This window comes from Diachasma alloeum, unplaced genomic scaffold (genome assembly GCF_001412515.2).
Source record: "Diachasma alloeum isolate Michigan unplaced genomic scaffold, Dall2.0 Dall_scaffold_00189, whole genome shotgun sequence".
In the NCBI taxonomy this organism is placed as follows: Eukaryota; Metazoa; Arthropoda; class Insecta; order Hymenoptera; family Braconidae; genus Diachasma; species Diachasma alloeum.
The window spans coordinates 137147-157843 of record NW_021680355.1 but is presented as its reverse complement, the minus strand read 5'-3'; the positions used below and the strand labels follow the sequence as shown (position 1 = coordinate 157843).

At 39.9% G+C, this 20697-nt stretch overlaps 1 protein-coding gene across 1 annotated transcript in view; it reads left to right on the top strand.

Annotated features, from left to right (window-relative positions):
• The window catches only part of LOC107048381 (head-specific guanylate cyclase), a 165480-nt gene that overhangs the window by 118015 nt on the left and 26768 nt on the right, over positions 1–20697 (top strand). The gene's annotated exons all lie outside the window — the stretch shown is intronic.

Here is a 20697-nt window from a genome sequence, read left to right as displayed (position 1 = left end):
GTCAGAGAGAGCAGTGAAACGACGAAACTGAGAGTAGTGTTCAATGGATCAGCGAAGACTCAATCAGCTCAGGGAACTCACTCAATGAAATTCTCCATACAGGAGCCAAGTTGCAGAAAGATATTTCGGACGTGCTGCTCTGGTCAAGACAGCACAAGGTCATGTTTATGACGGACATCACTAAGATGTTCCGCCAGATCAGAGTTCACGAGGATGACTGGCCCCTGCAGCAGATTTTATGAACCAACTCCAGTGGGAAAATAGTCATGTATCAACTGACAACAGTCACATACGGCACAAGATCAGCTCCGTTTCTCGCAAATCGTGTTCTTCTTCAGCTGGCTGAGGATGAAGGACATCGGTTCTCTTTGGCCATCTCGCCCATCGTGAAAGGAAGATACGTCGACGACATCTGTGGAGGTGCAGACACGCATGACCAACTCGTTAGGACCGCTCAAGAAGTTCGTGATCTCTGTGCTACTGGAGGAATGCTTCTGGCAAAATGGCATAGTAATATTCCAGCGCTATTCTAGTGGCTCGCTCCTGATAGTGCCTCCAATGACCAGCGAGTTTATGAGGATTCGGAGACCCGGATTCTTGGTTTATCGTGGCGGCCTAGCTCGGATAACTTCGTCTTTTTAAGTCGGACCAGCGATGAATCGAAAGTTTCTAAGAGGAACATCCTCTCAGAAATCGCTCCGATCTATGACCCGTTCGGATTTCTATCTCCTGTCGTGATCAGAGGAAAACTGCTCATGCAGGAGACTTGGGTTCGTAAGCTCAGCTGGGATGAGGAAGTCCCAGAACAAATAGCTCAACGTTGGAAAAGTTTCCGTAATGATCTCAGTCTGCTTTCGAAGCTATCCGTACCAAGATGGCTAGGCCTGCTCGAGAATTCATCGATCGAAATTTTCAGATGCTTCGACTCTCACAATGTCAGCCGTAGTCTATCTCACAGTCTCCACCGGAGAAGAAGAGCCTCGGATTTCTTTGGTCTGCGCGAAAACGAAAGTAGCCCCTCTCAAACGGCTGACAATACCAAGACTAGAGGTACGTCAAAGAAGAGCTAGATCTCTCAAACGCTCCGACGTACTTATGGATCGACTCGTCACTTTCACTCACATGGATCAGCGCGCACCCTTCCAGATGGAAGGGATTCGTAAGAAGTCATGTCCAGCTCATAGAAGAGATCTCGTAAGCTCAATGGAAACTCGTTCCTGGCAAGGAGAACCCAGCTGATTGCGCATCTCGTGGGATAACCACAGCTCAGCTGTCTTCACATCAACTCTGGTGGCACGGACCACCATGGCTCATGAAAAGCTCATCGTCTTGGCCATCTCTAGAGCTCGCTTCAGTGGTAACAGCAGATCTTGAAGAGAAACCTGGTGTCATTCTCAACGTGAAAGTCCAGCGCCCAGAAATCTGGGATCTAGTCCATCGTTATTCCTAACTCATGAAGCTGCTCAGAGTCACAGCTATTTGTCAGCGTTTTATTGCTCGGCTCAAGAAAGCTCCTGGATCTTCGTTAAAAACATCGCTAAACCCTGGTGACATCAAACAAGCTCAACTCTTCTGGATCAAGGCCAGTCAGTCAGCGCATTTCTCCACTGAACTGACAACCTTGTCCAGCGGACAACAACTTAGCGCATCGCATCCTCTCACTCGATTGACATGAAGGTTAAAGTTTGCTCAGCTCGACGGCGAAAACAAACATCCAGTCATCGTATCCAAGGAGTCTCAGTTTGCCCAGCTTATCATGAAGGATGCTCATCTCAGAACTCTTCATGGAGGAACGCAGCTCACCCTTAGTCAACTCAGAAGGTCTTACTGGATCCTCGGTGGAAGAGCCCCGGTAAGATCATTCATCCTGAAGTGCGTTCCATGCGCTGGGCAGCGAGGCATCAGAGCTCAACAGCTCATGGGCCAGCTCCCAGTTTCTCGTCTCACCCCTGGCCAAGCGTTCCTCAACAATGGAGTTGATTACGCCAGGCCAGTGTCGCTACGTTCATGGAAAGGACGTGGCCATAAATCGTACAAAGGGTGGCTTGCGATCTTCGTTTGTATGGCTACGTCCGCAGTTCATCTTAAAGTCGTCTAAGAGTATACGTCTGATGGCTTCATGGCGGCGTATCGTCGGTTTGTTGCTCGGCGCGGGATCTGCAAGAATCTCTTCTCGGACTGCGGAACCAACTTCCTGGGTGCTGATAAGGAGTTGAGAAAGCTCTTCTCGTTAGCATCCAAGGAATCTGATGAGGTGGCTCATCTCTTGCTCAACGATGGAACTCGGTGGTCGTTTAATCCTCCAGGTGCTCCACACTTTGGAAGGAAGTGGGAAGCGGCGGTGAAGTCAGTAAAGTTCCACCTTAAGCGAACGATCGGCAACACTCTTTTGACCTTTCAGGAACTTACCACTTTACTCACGCAAATCGAAGCCGTGCTGAACTCGAGATCACTTGAATCTCTCTCCGAAGATCCTGACGAAGATCCTAACGACATTTCTTGATTGGTCAGGTATTGACAGCGTTGCCTGAGCCTTCTCTGGACGATTTGAACATCCCTCGTCTGTCTCGTTGGTAGCTCATTCAGCAGAAGGTTCAGTGCTTCTGGAAACGGTGGTCCACTAGCTACCTGCAACATCTCCAGTCCATCTCCAAGTGGCACCACCCAACGCACAACGTGAAGGTCGGCTCTATAGTCCTTTTCACTGACGAGAGGTTTCCACCAATGAAGTGGCCTCTCGCTCGAGTCATCGCTCTCCATCCTGGTAGAGATGGACTCACCAGGGTGGTAACCATCAAGACGTCCAGTTCTACTCTACAACGGCCCATCTCGAAGCTCGCTCTACTGCCAGACTCGACCAGCGATACATTAGATCGTCTTGACCAGCGACACCTAAGATCATCTCGACCAGCGATAACTAGGATCATCTCACGTGATGACAGCTCTACACCATCGAGTTCATCGTAGTCCATATTCGGATTGGGTCATGGTGAGGATTTACGACCCTTGCTGTGGCAACTAGTTCGGAGTGGAAGTGAGTCTGCCAAGGTCTGATGGAATTTACGCCTCCTACGGCCTCGGCTGTACCCACACCTGACCGTCACTGGTGAACTACGATGGTGATATTGATCTTCGAGAAACAATTGTCCTGAGCATTATTAATCTTTTTTTTTGTTATAGACCTACTCGATAGTGGCAGCTGTTGCTAACGCCGGGAGAGAATGTTCGGTTTTCCACCGAAGTATTTTTTCCATATACACACCCACTCACAGACACGCATGCACTTACACAATCTTCGCTCGCATGCTCGCACGACTTCGCACAACTGACCTGCGCAACCGCCTAAAATGACCAGTGGCCTCACCTATGGCACCTGAGGCGCCACTTGATGGACAGGTGTCGTGTGAATGTCCCCATTTAAATTGGGGCACGTTCGGACCCTCGATGATCGACACCTGCCACCTTACGGTTCTTTAATCGGCCTCATTTGCATTTCGGCCATCGTACAGTGTACCTTAACATTCTGCGAATTACTCTATTATTCCGCGAATTAATTGCTCTGCTTCATTTAGTTCTGTGAAGTGTGTTATTTAATAATATTGTGACCCGCGCTATTTCTTTGGTCAAATCGATAATTATCATTGATCAGCACGTGTAAATATTCACTTTTTATTGTGATTAAATTGACTGCGTTGACTAACGTTCACGTGTGGTGATTTGTGGACATTCTCCCGCTCCCGTTAAAATCCATTAACATCTCGCTCATCGCTCGTTTATTCCACAGATCTCAGACCCGGCATCGAACAACGTTACATTTTTATTGAATATTTCTCTCCGTCTGTTAAAAATAATATTTCTGTTGACTGGCTCGTAACTGAGTTGAAATGTCATATAACTTTATTTTCTTGAAGTTATTTATTAATTTCATTCCAATATCAATTTGATAACAGAAAAGTACGAAAATATGATCCTTGTAATGTCTTTGAAACCTTCATAATTCATAACATAAACATCTCCTGCCGTTAGATGACAGCCAGAATTACTCCTCATAATTATAAACTGGAAATCTTTAGCAACGTGAACTGGCATATGATACCAAGGGCAATTGTACAGAGAAATTTGCAGTTTTTGCGATTGTTAGGATAATTTTTCACCGACGTAACTGTACATGAATAATGACATATAGACAATACCAATCCTTACTGCTAGGTTTATAACGTCCTTGTTCGCATTTCCATTCTTGATATTAACAAGAACAGCAATTCCTAAATATGACGATTCAAAATTGCCATTAAAGGTATCATAAAGTATTCATTACTTTTTGAACATGAAATGTGGAATAATCACCTGAAATGCAGATGAGGAAACCGTTGGTGAGGACATTGGATAAAATGATTAAATTGACCACAATGTTGATCTGATGTCCCATTTGCAGTCGTCTGTCATGACGCTTACAGAATTCTCTAAATCCATGTCTCTGCCTCATACAACCCTCCTCATCCTCGAATTTCTCTACGTTCGAACTCAGTATTTCAAACTGACCACAAATATGCAATGCAAGGTTGTACATGAATGCGTCACATCCTGTATATATAAATACAACACCCTCTAAACCGATAAAAGCTGCATAATAGTGTATCAAATATGAACTGAGAGACATTGTAACGGGAGCCCAGCATCAAGGTCCCAACATCAGATTTCTTTCTAAAAAACTTGCGTTTTCAGATGCGTCAACTGTGAAGTTTGGAAGCCGAGTCAATGCCATTTCCAAAAAAATTGAGCATGCTGCACCGATCTGAATAATATAAGCAACACGTCCCCAGAAAGCATGTTCCTTCATCATCTGACAGTCAACCAATCTTCCTTCACCGACTGCATGATATGGCGGATGCGTTCTCGTTGGAGCCAGGAGAGTAAAATTTTCAGAGCTGTTACGAAAAATCCACTGACGCCAGTTAACGCATCGACTAACTGTGTTATCAATCCACAGTTCCCATACGTGAGCATTTGTTGCGATAGTAATATTCCTGCACTGACCTTTATCAAATTGGTTATCTTTTCAAAAGCTATCGCAAAGTAACTTTGTTTCATACCTGCGTAAACGTCAAGAATCTACTCCTTATGATCGAGTAAGTTTCATTGCGCTGCAATGGCCAGATCCCCAGAATTTTACACCATAGCCTGAAAAACCCAAGGGTATACTGTATATCCTCATTCCACTGCAACTCAATGTCTCCGTCGTGTTCCATTACTGTGATGTGCATTGCGATGCCACGCTTTTCTGCAGCAGCTTACCCCCTTGAAAGTTCTTCTCTAATCATTCATTCATTCTGGTCATACACGTCTATACACTTTTCATCAATATTATAAAAAGCTAGTAGAACTGCTACATTTCTCTCCAGAGATATCTTGGTATTAATTTCTGATGTGCTACCATGTGTTATTTTTTCGCAAGCTCAAATATTTACCTGGCGTCTACTTCCATTCGAGCGTATCGCGCGCCAGTCGGATCTCGAACTCGAACACCTCGGGTCAGATATGCGGAGAAAATTATTTGGTGAATTTCACCAACTGATTAATTAAAATTCAGAACAGAATTCTTCAATTTCATTCGACAATCATTTGTTAAATTTTCAATAAACGTTCGTGGATTTATTTAATGGATCAAATTTAATAAGAAATTGTAGATGATTGCGAAAATATCTTCTAGGGAAGACATTGATCAACTGTCAAGAGATAAATGATTGCGGGATTGTTTTCAAAGGAGTGTATGCCCTCACGATCTAATCTCAGTTAGAGGTTCTCTGAATTAAAGATTCTAGCTGGGTGCTTTTTATAAATAACTACTCGGAGAGAAATTTTTGATAAAAATTATCCTACCGTTCTATAAAAGTGTATCATGAGTCATCGTTTCCTCATTTCTATCCCGAAATTTATTAAAAATTAATATATGATGATAAAATTTAATTCTACGTTAGAGACATATTATCGTGATGAAAATAAAAATTACCGTCCTGGTAGAGTAAGAATTACTATGCCGGTAAGATAAAATTTACCAACCAATTTACCGAATTTTCGTTGTTATCTACATAAAAATTATTGGATTGGAAGGGTACAATTTATTATACGTCAGGATAAAATTTCTCTAACGTAGAATAAAATTTGTAAGGATATTTTCCCGGGTTGTTCACCCAGGGAAAATCCAAACTACTTTTAGGCCGTCTCTATCGCTCAATAGTCGGGCGCCGGCCGAACCTTCACGGGAGGTTCGACGAAAACCGACCTCTGAGGCAAACTCGTCCACTCAGAGGACTTTTTGGCTGGACAATGGGTTGCCTAGCTAACATCAGCGTGATACGGTAGAGTGGGCGAGGTCCACCAGGAGTATTACCACCGCATCCTCACGAGCCTTTGCAAGCCGTGTATTATACCTTGCGGCATAACTTCCCATAATGAATTAAATTCATGACCTTCTGGAGAGTCTTTCGACTCTGCCAGTGTTCATTCTCCTCCCGGGTATTTCAACTCGGGGGAGTTTTCAGAGCTAAATGCGAATCAGCCGGGACTCCTCAGAACCTGGGACACCGAGAGGCTGATCCGACCAAAGTGGAACACTGTTACCCACTTCACGACCACCCACACCCTCGGCCACCAGTTACCGCTTTGGTCAACGCTTGTCACCGTCTCCGGGTACTCGAATGTCGGTACATGGTCGGATCGACAGGAGGACGATCTCTACTCCAGACCCACGGGCCCATGCGCTCGGCATTTGTTTCGCCGAGCCGGATAACGCCGGAAGCAACAAAGCCGTCACTTCGTGTGCCGAAATAACTCTTTTTTTACTAGTGGGGGATGCAGGAGCATCCCCCTACGCTCGCCGCCAACGGTTATTCACCGAGGCGACGTGGAGTCCGAAACTCCTTATCCTGGCTTCTTCAGCCATTCCACCATCCAGCACACCGAGAGATTATTTCAACCTCTCGGTTCAAGCGCTCGCGTTCGACTAACTCGGAATCTTACTAGGGCCTTCTCCCCCTAGTCTGGGTATCTCAGCGACGATAGGTCATTCCGTTACCCTATCCCCACCAATCAACCCGACGGGATCCCGGGGCACCAGTCCTTTCACCTGGCCGTTGGTCCCTAGTCTACTCCGACATAGCTTATAGAATCGCCCAGTTGGACAGCCTGTACGTCGGCCCCTTTTCCCCTAGCACATGCTGGGCGAATTCTAAAACAGCGATAGTCTAGTAACGTCCTCTAGACTTCCAGGGGTCGCGGTTCCACCCATAACCGCTATGCCTTAGGTCTTTCATCGGTTTGTGGCTCTTCTCATGCAGTCGCAGCTCTTTCAGCCGCCTCTAGATGTTACTTCCTGTCTCTCTTATCATAAGTTTAACAGTTCTCTTTCTTATTTAAGGGGATTTCAACCCGTAACGAGAAAATCTCGTTACAAATTTGATCACTATAGATTAATTTTTACTGAATTTCTGGATAGAAATGAGGAAACGATGACTCATGATACACTTTTATAAAACGGTAGTATAATTTGCATCAAAAATTTTTCTCCGTGTATAAATAAAAAATGTTGGCTAAAACTTTTTGTGAACTCATTGGAATTTTTTTTCCGTCTGAAATTTCACATAATTTAATTATTAATAGTTAGAAATTTTATGGGAAAATCAATGAAAAATGTAAATATCAGTACAAATATTCCTTAAAATTAATAGAAATCAGGAAAATTTTGATACTAAATATTCCCGCTTAGATTGAAAGTTAGAATTAGTTGAGAAATCGTTGTCGAATGAAATTGAAAAATCGTTTCTCAATTTTTATTAGTTAGTTGTTAAATTTCAACAACTAGTTGATGAAATTCAACAAATAATTTTCTCCTAACATGTCCACTTTCAAAACTGACTGGAATCCACTCCTATGTAGGTGCAGCAGTGGCTTGGTTGGGAAATTCTCGTTTTTGGGAAATTGGAGATTAATTCGAGGATTCAATTATTCTGGTGTGTGGTTATTTGTGTAGCTTCAGGTATAGGGTTGTTAGATACGCAGAAAGAAAATGTGAATTAGTTTTAGAAAGAAGTATCTAGATTTTAGAAACTGTGGCTTCTAACCTTCATTTTTCTAGAATCTACATGGAGAAGAAAGTTCAAAAAAAGGACCGAACAAGTCAACTAATATAACACCGAAAAAAACAATTACTTTTGATCAGTAGAAAAAGTAATTGTATACCCAGTACCAAGGGGTTTCTGGAGAAAAGGCACATTTGTGTACTTCCTCGCACTCACAAAACAACATGATGCAAGTATCATGCGTCAAGTACCGGTGTACTGGTGAGAAATAGGGGAGGATGGGGCAAAACGGCCCCCCTTCAATCGTCGATATTTTCCGATTCAATAATCCGATTAGGATGAGTTAGAGGTCGTTTTGAAGAATGAAAAATTATCTTCAAAATGAAGTTGAAACTGGGAATTTTTACAATGTCATTCACAAGTTATTGACAATTGAAGGGGGGCCGTTTTGCCCCACCCTCCCCTACTTCAGTACTTGTCATAAGTATTTTGTTACTTGGGACAAGTGAAAAAAGTACTTGCAGTGAGTACTTGGCTGATTCTTTCAAAAAGTACCAAATAAACTCAATATAAGTTAAGTATAACAACTCAAAATTTTTTGTCTTCTAAAAAATGAATTTCGTGAAAAATTCCAAAATCCAAATAATTCCTGTTTTGTCAGTAATAAAATTGAAAAGAAATTGAAAATAATTTTTCGAAGCCTTTTAAATGTTGATAACAAGATAAAACATAAAAATCTCAACAAAATTGAAATTTTGTAGGTTGGAAAGCATACCAATAATTCTCGAGAGTGACTTGGTTGGCTTCCGGATGGATGCCAACCAAGTCATTAATAATGGCCGCGAAAGCCTCAAAACTAAAATTCTCGAGAGTATCCATAAAAATCGCAATCTATTGATTTTTTCCTACAAATATCTTCTGCTGAACATTTCTATTTACAAAAATGCGTAAGAAAGCCCATTCTATCCGGTAATAATATTCACTTCTTTCAATAAAGTAATCCATTGGAAGTACTGAAATTACGTCCTAAAAGAACTTGAGAGAAGTTGAAAAATTACTTTTCACTAGTATCTTTGGTACGTGTGAAAAGTACTAAAAGCACTGGCAGTAAGTAGTGATACTACTTCCTCCCAGTACTATTTCTACTCGATCGGCAGATATGGTACTTCATCCAGGGACACAAAATGTACTTGGGATGAGTATTTTTAGAAATTTTCAAAAATGAACTTCCCCCAAGTACCGGATTGTACTGGTGAGAAGTAATTTTTTTTTTGTGGAACTCGATTTTCAGTAAGTTTTTTACTCTACATCAGGGAAAAAGTGCGAGACAAATGGTGAATTTTTCTTCGTGGACCCAGGAAAACTTACTGAACGCGAGGATAATTTGTGCGGAGATATTTCCATTTTTCGGTTTTTGTTCAATTTAATGTAATGCTTAATTTAACCCTTAAGTGGTCACAGCTCTCCACTGATCGTAATTGGTTGCACGGTAAGAGAATCTCCGCGTATTTTACGATCGAGAAAAAAAGTCCCAAAAAAAATTATTCCACGTTCACAGGTCATTTTGAACGTTCAATGAATGGGAAATAGGAGTATGGAAGCGAAATAATCGTCAGATAATGCAAGAACTCGATTTGAAAAATTGTAAAATTATGAAATTTTAAGGATAAACATGGGGATTTGCAGCGACTCGAATTTTCTGAAGATTTTAATAATTTATTGGTGTAAGTCTGGTCCGAAAAAAAGATGTTGATGTTTTCTATATATTTGAAAGTAAGAATATAAATTATTATGAATTTTTCTTTCACGACATTTGCGTGTGAAAAAAAAATTAAAAATTTAATTGGAGGGATTTCCTCATTATACGACCACTTAAGGGTTAATGTAATTTCGGAGAGTAATTTAGGAGTCTCGGAAGGAACGACTTTATCTGGTTAGATTTTCTCTTAACTTAGGTTTTCCTCAAACCTTTAGAGAATGCGATGCAGAAGGTTGCAAAGAGTTTGGTTGCGGGTGAAGGAGGAAGAAACACACAAATTGTAAAAATTCGGAAGTATTCCATTAATTTATTGATGGCTAGGAAAGCATTAAATCATCACTCAGTAGCATACGCACTAGTATATGCTCCCTGTCCCCTGCTTGTCTACACTTGTAATGTATAAGGATATTTTGCCGGGTTGTTCACCCAAGAAAAATCCAAACTACTTTTGAGCCGTCTCTATCGCTCATTTATTGGGCGCCAGCCGAACTTTCACGGGGGGTTCGACGAAAACCGGCCTCTGAGTCAAACTCGTCCACTTAGAGGACTTCTGGCTGGACAACGGGTTGCCCAGCTAACATCAGTGTGACACGGTAGAGTGGGCGAGGTCCAGCAGGAATATTACCATCACATCCTCCGGAGCCTTTGCACGCCGTGTATTATGCTTTGCAGCATAATTCTTATAATGAATTGAATTCATGCCCCTTCTGGAGAGTCTTTCAACTCTTCCAGTGTTCTTTCTCCTCCCGAGTATTTCGAGTCGGGAGAATTTCAGAGTCAAGTACGAATCAGCCGGGACTCCTCAGAGCCTGGGACGTTGAGAGGCTGATCTGACCAGAGTGGAACTCCGTTATCCACGCTACGACCACCCACACTCTCAACCACCAGTTACCGCTTCGGTCATCGCGCGTCACGGCCTCCGGATAGTACTAGACCGTCGGCATATGGTCGGGCCGACACGATGATTTCTCTACTCCAGGCCCACGGGCCCATACTCTTCGCATCGTTCCGCCGAGAATCGATAACGCCGGAAACAACAACGTCGTCACTTCGCGTGCCGAAATGACTCCTTTTTCCTAGCGGGGGATGCAGGGGCATCCCCCTACGCTCGTCGACGACGGTTATTCAGCGAGGCGACGTAAAGACTGAACTCCTTACCATGGCTTGTGCAACCATTCCTCCATCCAGCACACCGAGGAATGTTTCCAACCTGTCGGTTCAAGCGTTCGCGTTCAACTAACTCAGAATCTTACTAGGGCCTTCTCCCCCTAGTCTGGGTATCTCAGCGACGATAGGTAATTCCGTTACCCTCTCCCCATNAATCAACCCGACGGGATCCCGGGGGCACCAGTCCTCTCACCTGGCCGTTGGTCCCTAGTCTACTCTGACATAGCCTATGGAATCGCCCAGTTGGACAGCCTGTACGTCGGCCCCTTTTCCCCTAGCACATGCTGGGCGAATTCCAAAATAGCGATAGTCTAGTAACGTCCTCCAGACCTCCAGGGGTCGCGGTTTCACCCATAACCGCTATGCCTTGGGTCTTTCATCGGTTCGTGGTTTATTCTCAACTAGTCGCGGCTCTTTCAGCCGCCTCTAGATGTCACTTTCGGTCTCTCTTATAACAAGTTTAACAGTTCTCTCTCCTATTTAAGGGGATTTCAATCCGTAACGAGAAAATCTCGTTACAAATGTAATATATAATACTCCTTTGAATTTTACGGAAAACATTTTCGAAAACTGGATAAAAATGAAAATAAATAAAATAAAAAACACTCTTGTTCAATTCTATAAGTTCTAGAAAGAATTTTCTCGAGAAAAAAATTTCCTGACCTACTTGAATATCCTTAATCAAAATAAATCTGTCACATGCCTCGTGGAAAAAAGAATTTACACCCCCCAATACTCTCCAATCCGCCATCGACTGTTGAAATCTCAAAAATACACCAAAATGAAATATGGATCAGATATATTCCAATTGAATTTGGTTAAGAATACCACTCGATCGGAAAACCCGATTCACCTTACTCTCCGTCCCATATCTTTCAATATTGCATTCAGGTACACGTTTTAGTGGAACGTAAACTCACCCAGCACCCGTGATATTTCGTTCGACTTGTTGGAAAAATGGGGGTGCTGTACATGGGATGTAGTTGGAACGAATGGTTGCCTGTAATAGTATGTGTGTGTGTGTGTGTGAGTGTGTGTGTGTGTGTGTGTGTGTGTGTGTGTGTGTGTGTGTGTGTGTGTGNGTGTGTGTGTGTGTGTGTGTGTGTGTGTGTGTGTGTGTGTGTGTGAACGTGTGTGTGTGGGAGATGCATTCCACCCGGCAATGCACTGGCGTGTCGATAAAAATAAATGGTGTATACTGTTCGTACGAACGGAACGGAGTGAAATTGGCCGGTACACATATGTGTACGTCGCCCTACACGTGAAGACATGACGCCCGTCAAGAAACGGAGAAAGGATATCCTCCAGCTTCTGGAGTTTCTTCATTTCCCTTCAATACCGACTGTACAACCCAGCCACCTCTTTCTTTCCTGTCTTAATATACAACGCAATATATAACCCGAGAGGACGCGAGAAGTCGCTCGATTCTCTGAGGCTAGAAGAGCCGAGGCAACCACATTTCCGGGCCATTTTAGCTGCATTGACTTACGACGGTGTAACACACGAGAAATACCTTGGAACCACGTTTTATATCCATTTGAGGTTAAGTGACAGAGCCCAGGGAACAAGAGAGCAGAAGCTCGCAGAGTGGCCAGAAGACGAGAGATGAAACTCTGCATAACTCCCAGACAAATGGAAGGGGAAGGGGTAGCCGAGGATTTCACCACAGTAAATGGATTTTTGATTGGCTCAAAAACTTTAGTCATTCTCTTTTTCATCCCTTAAACTTCACAAAAGTACATCGTTGTTCTGTCTTCCGCGATACTTTTTTTCAATCGACAGCGACCACAACAGTTGTTTCGAGTGGCTGAGAGAACTTTTCGCATTCAACTATCGTTTGGGCACTGGAGGAAATTGTCAACTTTCGATAGTTTGTACAAAGAGTTGTTGGAGGTGGACTCTTATTCTCTTGAGGGAGAATAATTGTAGCTCGCGCGGGGAAACAAAGACAAACGGGATCGAAATGTCTCGCTCCACGAGTTCACCTAGAAGAATAGAAGACATGACCATTTCGGAATTTTTTTCTTTTGGAAGAATTGAATCAGTTTTAGGAAAAATGTAGTGCACAAGTACATCCACTTGTTAACTCGTACATTTCCAAAAAAAATGAAGAAAAAAGACCACATACATACATATATACATACATACAGACACCATCCAAAAATCGCATATTCAGTCTTTTTAGACCATATTTAAGGTAAATGACCTTACGCTCATCTAGCTGAGGTGAACACATCATTAGCCCAATATTTGTATCGAACTGGGCGTAAAGATGCGATGATTTAAATTACATATCAGAGAGTAAAACCTTCGGAATTGGCATTTATTTATATTAATCATAATAATTACTATTTTTCTATAAATAATCGTCCATAAATGTGAAAAGGCCCATGTCCCTACGCCTGTTCATTTGTCCGAACTAATTACATGGTGCGTATCCTATTTTGTAATAAAACAACATTAAAAAATATCTTGAGGTACAAAATTATATTTCCATTGGACAGTCCAATCTTTTAATGATTTTTTCACCTGTTTAGTCCGTTACCTATTAACGGTTGCGAAACGAGCGTCGGATCAATGCCGTTTTCATTGTAGCTATTCTTTCAATTGGCGATATTTCAGTGAAATATCTGGATGACGATAATTTTGCATTTTTATTAAATTTTTAGCTATTGGAAACTGTAGTCACAGGATTTTTAATCCCATTTTACTACTGTAATGGAGATATCAGCGTTTTAAAATTGTGAGTTTCTTAACTTGCGGCTTAAGAATTGACTCTGTCGCAGGACGAGCTGATGTAAATGCAATTTTAATGTTATTATTCAATGAATCACTCTTCATTGGTGTCTGTAACTTTTCTAATGAACTAAAACAATAACTCCAATCGTACTTGACTCTTAATAGATTCTTGGGACTATCAAAATGATTAAAATGTGATAGCTGGCAGCATCTGAACGGGCGTAGGGACAAAAACGAGCATAAGTACATTTACCTTAGTTACCCAAACACAAAGAAATGGAAACTCAAAGTTGAGCTATCACAAAGCTTCCATTCGGAAGCACAGATCACAAAATTATAGAGATTCGATGTGTAATATTTTTATTCATTAGAAATCATTTTTCGTTTAGTTATAAACAAATCTTGATATCGATGTGAATTGCTTTTACCTAAATCCTTGAAAACCCTGAAAATCTCCTAAACAGAACATTCCTAGAATAATTGAGCCGTCATCTCCCGGATTTTTCAGGTCAAACTATTAGACTCGGGATAATACGCGTAAAAGTTGGAATTTTTTATGGTGGAAATTTAAATTCAAATGAAAATCAAATCGCTTATTGAATTCTTCATTCATTTTGAAGATTCAACAATGGAATATTTTGGCTTATGAGAAGTCCGTAACACTCACCTTCGATAAATGAGAAGACGGTGGTGCTTCACTGGACTTTAGTCGTAAATATGTTTACGGAAGAGTGCAGAGGATTGCGTAATCTGTACCCAGTCGCCTTAGCTTTGGATGAACTAATTTTTGCAGTGTTATAAAATTAAACGTGATATGGAAATTTTTGGAAATTTTTATCGTGCGACAGTTCCACTGAAATATGACTAATTGCCTCATCAAAAACTCCCGTTTTGAAGGAAACCATGAACTTCAGTTCAATTATTCTTCAATTCCGTAGCGAAGTGGTAAAAGGAGATAAGTCAATTTTGACTGTTGACCAGTTTTCGATTAATATCTCGAAATCTAAGGAAGATAGCAAAATTTTTGTTATAACCTTTTTTGTGGATCCGATTAATTGCTTCAACAAATGTAATGACGAAAATTTCGCTGTCTCCATTAGATTCCGAGATATTGATTGAAAACTGGTCAATAGTCAAAATTGACTCATCTCCTTTTACCACTTCGCTACTGAATTATTCCAGGAAAATTGATAAAAATTAGAAAAATTCGGGGTATAAATCCGAAAAATCATTAGAAACAAAAATTTCCAGATGGATTAGTGGGAAATTTGGTGCTGAACATTCACCTTCGATTGAAAATTCCAGTGAATTAAGGAATCATCGTGTTTCTACCCCTGAAAATTTGAAATCCCTCTGAACTATTTGAGAAACTTTTTAAATTTCATGATTTTGTCACTCTCTAATCGGATTCAACATCGCTCTCCTGAAAATTATTACCAACCTGCCCATGCGATTTTTTTTTCTAAAAGTTGTGGCCGCGATTTTACTACAAAAATTATTGTTTTTTTATCCATGTGAGTTCTGAAACTCTGGGAAGTGAGGGTGTTTGGTCATTCCATTTTTCTCTCGACGTATAACATCTGTGGTATAAAGTTTTTATGAGTTGGCAAAATTTGGTGGTAAAAATTTCATGGGCGATTCCGGAAGCGGAGATAAAACGTGATGATGGAGGTTGTTTCGGTCGTTTGTCTTGTTCAGGACTTTGGACTACTTTAGATTCCTGGAAACTTAAGAGAGACGGTATCAACATGTGAATCACTTCATCTTAACTTGAATGATAATTCGAGAGCTTAGATTATATGTCCACGACGGAAAATTTTCATAGGAAAGAAGAGAGAATGCGAATCAAAAATTAGTGGCATGCGCAGGCACAACTTCAAGTAGAAAAGGAAGACGAGAGTAGGACAAATTACAGGCCGGTCGATCGTTTCACTCGGTCTCAGTTAAACGGAAAAAAAATATCTTCGAATCCAACATATAATATTCCGCAATCAGAAGTATGATATTACGGAATCCGGTATATATAATTTTCAAATGGATTCTCAGTCGATATTCGGATAAATTCATTCTCTGGATGACAGTGTCTGTCTGCGAACAGCATCATCACTTATCAAATTACACAATACCATTATGAGGTTTTTATATAAAAATCTCGATCTCTATTAAACTCAGGTACCAGTCTACTTATTGAATACCTATTCATATTGATTCATGATCCTGACTAACTTCTGACAGAATCTGGATTAAACCCTGGCTAATTCCTGAATAAACTCTGATTAAATCCCGGCTATACACTGAATAAACCTTGATAAACTCGGAATGAAAAATAATTCGAATCTTCAGAGGGCCTGAATGTAGAATTATTTGACAGAATGAAATAATACGCAAAATTTTGATGATATTTCAATTAAGGAGAGACTACTATGAGTTTTAATAGTCCNAATTGCCTCATCAAAAACTCCCGTTTTGAAGGAAACCATGAACTTCAGTTCAATTATTCTTCAATTCCGTAGCGAAGTGGTAAAAGGAGATAAGTCAATTTTGACTGTTGACCAGTTTTCGATTAATATCTCGAAATCTAAGGAAGATAGCAAAATTTTTGTTATAACCTTTTTTGTGGATCCGATTAATTGCTTCAACAAATGTAATGACGAAAATTTCGCTGTCTCCNGACTACTATGAGTTTTAATAGTCCTGGGTTATTGGAGTGAGACTTTTCATACGTTGAAGATCGATTATATAGATCAAAGTAAAAACGAATAATTAGTGCAAAAAAAATTTTTTTTCTTGTTCGTTTGCTCGAAAACGCTTAAAATGCCAAAAACCGTCCAGGGCCTCCAATTTTTGAGCTACAAAGAATTTTTTTTTTCAAAATTTTCGGAAAACTATGTGAGATTTCTTTAATGCCTAAAGGAGGTTAGGCGGTGTATGAGGTGAATTTGAGAGTGAATTTCTGTGGTTCCCGGTAGCTTAGTCGGTAAGAGTGCCCGGCGCGTATCTGGGAGACCCGGGTGCGATTCCCGGCTGGGTGAAGCGGAAATTTTTTCTCTCTAAATTCTAATTCTCTTAAAATTTTTTTTTTTTCAACAACTTAGAAGAATTTTATTTTTTTTCCTCAAAAACTCAACTGGGAGATAAGTTGACTTAAACCGTTTAACCACTTCGCTACTGAATTGTCCACTTGTTTTAGAGCGAACAACACTTGTTTGAAAACTTGTCCGTTTTTCTTTTAGTGTAGGCCATTAAATTTTCTTAAGGTGTAGTTTTTAATAGAACTTTGGATGAAATTGAACTATAATAGGAGCTGAAAATAGACAGGATTTGATGCTCCAGTTAGCTTTGGAGTGACTGACAGAATGTGCCACAATGAGTTCAATTTCGTGTGAAGGAGTATGTATTGATGAATAATTGGAGCGTAAGGTATAAATATCTCAGTGATAGAAGTCAATGTAAAGATGGATATATCTCTGAAAAAAGAATACAAAGGTCCAGCTCTTGTAGGGAGTTGCACAGAATTTGAACGACATACACTGTTGAAATTTTTTGGCAATTTTATGGAAGATGTTATAGTAAATCTCATGAGAGTGACATTGAATCGAATTTAGGGAAAAATGGTTATGAAATTTCAAGTTTTAAGTAGATTTCAGAGAAATTCATGAGCTTTCAGTGGGAGTGAGATGGAAATTTCACAACTTGATTGAATTTACAGTGGAACATGAATATTCAGAAACAAAATGATATAAATTGAAATTTTTCCCTGAATTTTCCTCGTTTTTCTGAATTTCCACAGAATAATTGAACTCAAAAATCAAGTAATTTATTGATTTCCAAATCATTTGAACAGGAAACCAATGGAATATTTGCTTTTTCAATGACAAGATTTCCTGAAATTTCAGCCGAATTTGAACACGACAAAAATTTCCGGAATTCGGTGCGGAAAATTCAGACGAAAATTTTCAACAGTATAACAGAAAATAAAGCGAAATTTAAGAAACAAAATAAATATGAAGGACAAATCTAGAGGATAAGCGACAATATCTGCTGTTTTGCATCATCTATTCATTTTTTATACTTATCAAATTGAATTTATTAGTGAATTTATAAACCATTTGTGATAAATGAACATTGAGTGTACTATTATGACGGTTTCGGTTATCCATTCAATACCTAAAATCGTTTTGCATCCATAAACTGCACACAGAAATAAAATGTCTTGAATTAAGAAACCAAGACATCGATTAAGACATTTCTGTCACCTTTTTCAAGAATTTTTTGGACAAACGACTGGAAAAAGGCGACAAACCGTCTCAATTTGACTTAATTAATAACCATATCTCATTCTCAATTTGGTAATCAGGTGATTGATAATTAATAATCATTGACTTCCCCCGAATCATAACAATATCAACTCAAAGAAATAACTCATCATAAAATCATAAAATATAGTAAAGTAATTCATGATAAATTCATAATATGTATAAATTTCATAATTTTTTCCTCCGCCTTGAAGCTATTAGATGATTCTGGATGTAGACGGTAATGGACGAATATTTTAAAAACTTTCTAGAGGGTGGTTTGGCTTCGTCGGTTGACATTTAATGGTCCCTCATAACTCCCAAACGCGGGCCTCCGAATGCCACGAAATTTAACGAGAAGCTCCAGTTATCGATCCTTCCCTATCGGTCCGCGCCTACCCGTACTCTGGGCTGCGCTGGGAGGCTATCAAAGTAACTCGATTTCAGTAATGTCACTTGTCATTTAAAGTTGTCACTTGAATGTTTTCACGTGGGCGGCGGAAAATAGGAGAATTCAAATGTTATAGACAACTACACGTACCAGCGATTCATATATATTGCGCTAAATTACTCGAGAATATATGGGAACTCGATTATCTTCGCTTGGAATAGACAATAAAAGAGGGTTGAAGTGAACCAGGATTTTATCCGTAAATCTGAGATTCTATTCACGATTGTAGTCACACGATTGGAATCGTTATGCACGGCAAAGTGCTTATTCGCAGATGCTATAAAACATAACGATGGGTTGTGTCATTTATTGTGAGATTATTCAGGGAAACCGATGAATAATGAGTGGAAAGTTTTGAAAATGTTGATGACCAGTCGTTAAATTTGGGTGAAGAAATTAGAAAATTTTTTGAGGGACATGGAGTTTAATATTTTCGATGGAATCAATACATTGTTGGAAGTTTTCAAGGGAGTTTGGGGTTTTATTTAATGATAAAACTTCCAGGTTTATTTCATTCTCTTCTTTGAGGGGTGAAGAAACGGAATTTTCTTTGACGATATGTGGAGTTTATGCAACTTTTGATTTAGTTTTATGGAGATGTTTTGGAAACTATTTGTGGGGTTGAATATGTTAATACGAGGTGAAATATTCAGAGGAAAATGCTTTCGGTTTGATAAGATACTGATTAATTCGATACAAAATTTTACAAGGATGACTTTTTAATTACTTTTATCACTCGTTCATAGAGTGAAATTCTACGCGCACGGAGAGAAATATTCACTAAAAATTACATTACAATTCACGCAATCAACAATGAGGAATCGTTTTTCGGCAATTTTTATAGGAATGGAAGAGAAGAAATCTAAAACGTTGAGTGAACTTTCAGGTTTATCACCGAACAAAGTACGAAATTGTCACGTAATTTTTTCTGAAGAAGTAAAATCTTACAGAAACTTCCCGACTTATTATGCCTCCAAAATCAAAAATTCTTGGACGTTCAACAATTTTGATGAAGCTGATGAGTTATTTCTACGTTCCGTTCCGTAAAATTTGTCAATCCTTGGGGAAAAATTACGGAAGTACTTGTTGTCCCCACAGCGGTGAATCATCAGACGAGTGGTTAATTTTCACGGAACAAATCGTTGAATTGCGATTCGTACAATTTCAGTTCCGACTGACACTTTTTATTGAATTTTACTCGCGGATTACGTTTCAAAACGTAATATCTACGTTTTTTCTGATAATTTTTATCCAACTTTGCTCTTGCTGCTATATGGTCAAACGACTTCTTTCGTAAGTTGAACTTTGGTGACACTGTGCGACCGCTTGTCTTGGATTTTTGCCGTAAAAATCGGCATTTATATTAAGCTAAATGAAATTCTCCACAACAATATTTTAACACATATACACTTTGAAAAAAATTCTCATTTTGAGATTTCAAAGATCTTAAGAATGTTTTACCAAAATCCATATTATTCATCATAATTTTGATATTGTCTCATATGCCACGTTCATATTTGAGCCAAACGTTGGTAATAATCTTAATCTTTCCATCGGACCATCCCAATGAGAAATTAATGCCTGAAAATCACTTCTTCTAACATTACGCTTAGGGAAGAAACGTGACCGTGTGAACTTTGATCGAGATGTTGTATGGGTTAGACACTCAAGATATTGAAAAAAACCACAAGCCATTCACTTTAGACTATGGAGAATCTATCGCCGGCGAGAACAAGTAGGGGACCGGGCCATATAAGTGTGATATCTTCGATTGATTATCGAATTCCTCTAAAAAAAATTTGACCGCCATTACGCATCGAGCAACGCGACAACACCGCACAACAGCTGATCGAGGTCGGTAAAGTCGGCGACGATAATTCAGTGCTGGAATCATATGGACACGTATAACACACAAACATTCATCTCATTGTTACAACCACACTACTAGCCGAAGCGTGTGATGTTGTCCGATCAAAATTCGACTGTTACTACTGCAGTCACAAGTCCTCCATTATTTATAGACATTTTCTTTAATTATTGTTTTTGAGACTGCCAAAGTACGCCATAACACTTCTGATTTGATGAGAAAAATAATTTCAACATAAATGATTTATTTAGTCAATTTTATTTTTCTTTTCCACTGAGTTATCCACTTGACGGGTTAAACATCTTTGAATTGAGACTTTCAGAAATCTCAAGTTGAAATCG